Source organism: Penaeus chinensis, chromosome 18, assembly GCF_019202785.1.
Source record: "Penaeus chinensis breed Huanghai No. 1 chromosome 18, ASM1920278v2, whole genome shotgun sequence".
Classification (NCBI taxonomy): Eukaryota; Metazoa; Arthropoda; class Malacostraca; order Decapoda; family Penaeidae; genus Penaeus; species Penaeus chinensis.
Window position 1 is genome coordinate 7,674,623 of NC_061836.1, and position 5,000 is coordinate 7,679,622.

Here is a 5,000-nt window from a genome sequence, read left to right on the forward strand (position 1 = left end):
TTCCCTCTTTTTTTCTCTTTCTCTCTCTGGTTTTCACCTCCTAACTCATCTCCCTTTGCTTCCCCTTACCCTCTCTCTTTTCCTACTCCCCCTCTCTCCTCCTTCCCCCCTCCACCTACCCCTCTACATCCTCCCTCCCCCGTCTCTCCTACCCCTTTCAACTCACCTCTGTTTTCCCTTTCTCCCTCTCCCTCTCCCCCTCTCCACCTACCCCCCTGTTTCTCTTCTCCCCCTCTCTAACTACCCTCCTCTGTTTCCCCTTTCCCCCTCTATTCCCCCCCCCTCCCCCTCTTCGTTTTCCCTCTTTCCCCTCGCTCCACAAAGTCTGGCCGCATATTTGAGTATAATGTTTTAATCCCGCGTTCACTTGTTACAAATAAATTATGCCCGGGTATGTGGGGAATTTTGCTGTTCCTCTCGACTTCCCGACAGGTCTGCATCTCGCGAAATATTTACAGCCGTATGCAAATGTACCGCAAAATAGATCGTTCGCACTAAATTTTATGTAGGGATTTAGTGCGATTCGTGATAAGTATCAAAAGGTAAATGGCTCTAAGGCTCACATTCACGGGCTAACGACACCGCCTCTTCGACCTTAGTTACGTCAACGTTATCTCACTCTTTTGCCTCCTTCTTGAAATTTGAGAAATCTCTTTCATTCTTTCAAAAAAAGAGAGATTTTTTTTTACTCCCAAAAAACGTGTGACATTAAAGCTACCGCCCTCTTCATTGCCATTCTGAATATAAGCACTCCACACACACACACACACACACACAGAAACATACACACACACACACACAAACATACACACACACACACACACACACACACACACACACACACACACATTTACATATCTGCACTAGTTACTTTGGAATGTTCTTCTTAAATGGAAATACATATACACATAAATCTCTCCTCACATATATAATTTTCTTATTTTCCGAAACAGAAAGAACTGTGTGAACAAAATCCATAATAAATCACTATAAAAAATAACAACGTCAATAGCAACAGCAAACAATAGCATTGATACTAATAATAAAAAAAAACAAAAACAACAAAAACTGAACAAATAAAGCAAACACAAAAAACAAATAAAGAACTCGAGACGAAGCTAAGAAAGCGATTCATACAGTGACCAAAATACCCTTCTACATGTCACCTGTAATTATCGTATTTATCATTTTTTCTCTCTTCCCCGAAAGGAACTAAGCAAGCCGGCGTCGTGTCCTAAAACTGATTAGCCCTTTTCTCTCCTTTCTCTCTTCCTCTCTTTCTCCTCTTTTGGCGTAGGAAGTAGAATGAACAAGGGGACTAGCATATTACAGGGGGAGGTCGCGTGCTGCAAATCTACCGGAAATGCTATACCCTTGTGACTTTGCGGCTTACTAGGCATTTGCACCCCTTCTCTCTCTCTCTCTTTACCTATCTTTCTCTTTTTTTCTTTCTCTCTCTCTCTCTCTCTCTCTCTCTCTCTCTCTCTCTCTCTCTCTCTCTCTCTCTCTTTCTTTCTTTCTTTCTTTATTTCTCTCTCTCTCTCCTCTTTTTTCCCTCTTCCTCCGTCTTTTACTCCTTTTTCTCCTCGTTTCCTTTCTTCTTCTAATTCTCCCTTTCCTTTTCCTTCTCCTTCTCCCCTTTCTTCTTTTGTTTATTTTCCTCCCTCCTCCTCTTCCTCCTCTTCCTACCCCTCCCCCCTCCCCTCCCCCTCTCCCAAGCCCCATCGAAGACAAAAAGAAAGAGTAAGAAGGAGAAAGGAATAAGAATAAGAGCAAAGAGGAGAAAGGAAGAATAATAAATAAAAGTAAAAGAAGAAGAAGAAAAACAAACAAAAGAAACGGAATAATAATAAATAAAATAAGAACAAGATATATACACAGTAGAAGAATAAACACAAATCAAAGAAAACGGAGAAGACGATGAAGAAGAAGAAGAAGAAGAAAAAAAAGAAGAAGAAGAAGAAAAAGAGATTAAAGGGATTTAAGTTTAGAATTTTAGTATTACATTAATAGCTGCTTTGTTTATCGGCAGCCAATCGAGAAAAGAATGTTGTTCGCCAGGTTGGAAAACATTCGAGCGAGGGACAGCGTCTTCAAGTGCCATACCTCACAGCCGTTAGGGGATTCCCCTCAAAGTCGAAAATATTTTGGTTAGTAAATGATATTTGTGTGTGCGGGTGTGCGTATGTGTGTGGCGAGGAGGGAGGGAGGGGGGGGGGATGAGAGAGAATGAGAGAGAATGTGTGTGTGAGTGAGAGAGAGAGAGAGAGAGAGAGAGAGAGAGAGAGAGAGAGAGAGAGAGAGAGGGAGAGAGAGAGCGAGAGAGAGAGAGAGAGAGAGATGGAGAGAATGAAAGAGAGAGAGAGAGAATGAGAGAGAGAGAGAGAGAGAGAGAGAGAGAGAGAGAGAGAGAGAGAGAGAGAGAGAGAGAGAGAGAGAGAGAGAGAGAGAGAAATAATGTCTCATGCTTATACTCTGCAATTCGATACTCCTGTGTCCTCTAATTGAGAAGTAAATAACTATTCATGAGAGTTACTGCACTAGTCAGCAAGTTTTCAAATTGAGTGGACTTCCAGCAATACAGTCATTATAATTCCTATTATCATCATTATCATTATTATTATAATTATACTGAGCATGGTTATTTTTTGCAATAATTGCAATCGACTGAAATGACTGCCGTTTTTATCATCCTTCGATACCTTTATTATATTATCATCACGAATACCATTATCATTTGCAAATGGAATTAGTCATATCTCTCTCACTCACTCACTCATTCTCTCTTTCATTTTCTCATTCTCTCTCATTTTCTCCCTCCCCCCCTCTCTCTCTCATTCTCTCCCTCCCTTTACCTCTCCCTCTCCCTCCCTCTCTCTCCCTCTCCCCTCCCTCTCTCTCTCCCATTCTCTCCCTTTCTCCCTCTCCGTCCCTCTCTCTCCTCTCCCTCTCCGTCTCCCCCTCCCTCCCTCTCTCTCTCCCATTCTCTTCCTATCTCCCTCTACGTCTCCCCCTCCCCCCCTTTTCTCTCTCTCATTTTCTCCCTCCCTCTCCCACCCTCTCTCTCTCCCATTCTCTCCCTTTCTCCCTCTCCCTCCCTACCATAACAAAGGTATGCCTCGCTCCACGCGCAAAAAGAAGCACACTCAATCCACGATCCGCGTCTTCATTAGCCTCCATAAATCACACAGTAAACAAATTACGAAGAATTATTGCACTTTTTTCTAATGGAGTGCATAACAACACCAATAATGACTATGGTGGTAATATATATATATATATATAAAAAAGTGTTCGATAAATTAGCAACAAGTGTGGTATTCCGTGTACATTTTTATTTTATTCTATTTTTTTTTTTTCGTTGTTCACGGAGTCGCTGCGGCCGTCACAGAATTAGACAAATGAGTGATGAGTAAATGAATAAATTACCCAGGTGCAATATCTCCATCGTTTTTTTTTATTTTTTCTTTCTATCATTAATTCGAAAAGCAGGTCGCTCTATATTCGACGAAATCGGACTGGGCCGGTGAGAATAATGGCCGCAAAGAGACTACTTGGCAACCCCACGTACTCGGGCTTAATTCCCCAGGAATGTTTACTTCTTAGACAGGATTACGAACGTATTATAATGTTGCTTACCTTCTTTTTTTTATCTCTCTCTCTCTCCTTTACTACTGCGCTGCTAGAGAAGCTTCTATGCAAATTACCCCCGGCATCTGTGGGTGCCATATACCTCGCTATCTTCCGTTGCCATCTGCGGTGCCAGTTAAGACACGGGTTATAGTGCCTCATCCTCCTCAATCTCCAACGCCATCTGGACGGGGATTTACCTCGATATCCACCGTTTGTAGTAGACCGTTTACAGGGCGAATTTACGTTGCGTTATGGCAAAGGTGTGCTAGTATGTATTATGTCGTTCTAAATACTTAAGCTTTGTCTTATACTCGGCGATAAAGTCCGTTACGGGTTATGAGTATCTATAATGGGGTTTACTTCGCTATACTAAGAGGAATTTGCCGCAATCATGTTGACCAAAAATGAAAATCGAAAGAGAGAGAGAGAGAGAGAGAGAGAGAGAGAGAGAGAGAGAGAGAGAGAGAGAGAGAGAGAGAGAGAGAGAGAGAGAGAGAGAGAGAGAGAGAGAGAGAGAGAGAGAGAGAGAGAGAGAGAGAGAGAGAGAGAGAGAGAGAGAGAGAGAGAGAGAGAGAGAGAGAGAGAGAGAGAGAGAGAGAGAGAGAGAGAGAGAGAGAGAGAGAGAGAGAGAGAGAGAGAGAGAGAGAGAGAGAGAGAGAGAGAGAGAGAGAGAGAGAGAGAGAGAGAGAGAGAGAGAGAGAGAGAGAGAGAGAGAGAGAGAGAGAGAGAGAGAGAGAGAGAGAAGAGAGAGAGAGAGAGAGAGAGAGAGAGAGAGAGAGAGAGAGAGAGAGAGAGAGAGAGAGAGAGAGAGAGAGAGAGAGAGAGAGAGAGAGAGAGAGAGAGAGAGAGAGAGAGAGAGAGAGAGAGAGAGAGAGAGAGAGAGAGAGAGAGAGAGAGAGAGAGAGAGGAGAGAGAGAGAGAGAGAGAGAGAGAGAGAGAGAGAGAGAGAGAGAGAGAGAGAGAGAGAGAGAGAGAGAGAGAGAGAGAGAGAGAGAGAGAGAGAGAGAGAGAGAGAGAGAGAGAGAGAGAAGAGAGAGAGAGAAGAGAGAGAGAGAGAGAGAGAGAGAGAGAGAGAGAGAGAGAGAGAGAGAGAGAGAGAGAGAGAGAGAGAGAGAGAGAGAGAGAGAGAGAGAGAAGAGAGAAGAGAGAGAGAGAGAGAGAGAGAGAGAGAGAGAGAGAGAGAGAGGAGAGAGAGAGAGAGAGAGAGAGAGAGAGAGAGAGAGAAGAGAGAGAGGAGAGAGAGAGAGAGAGAGAGAGAGAGAGAGAGAGAGAGAGAGAGAGAGAGAGAGAGAAGAGAGAGAGAGAGAGAGAGAGAGAAGAGAGAGAGAGAGAGAGAGAGAGAGAGAGAGAGAGAGAGAGAGAGAGAG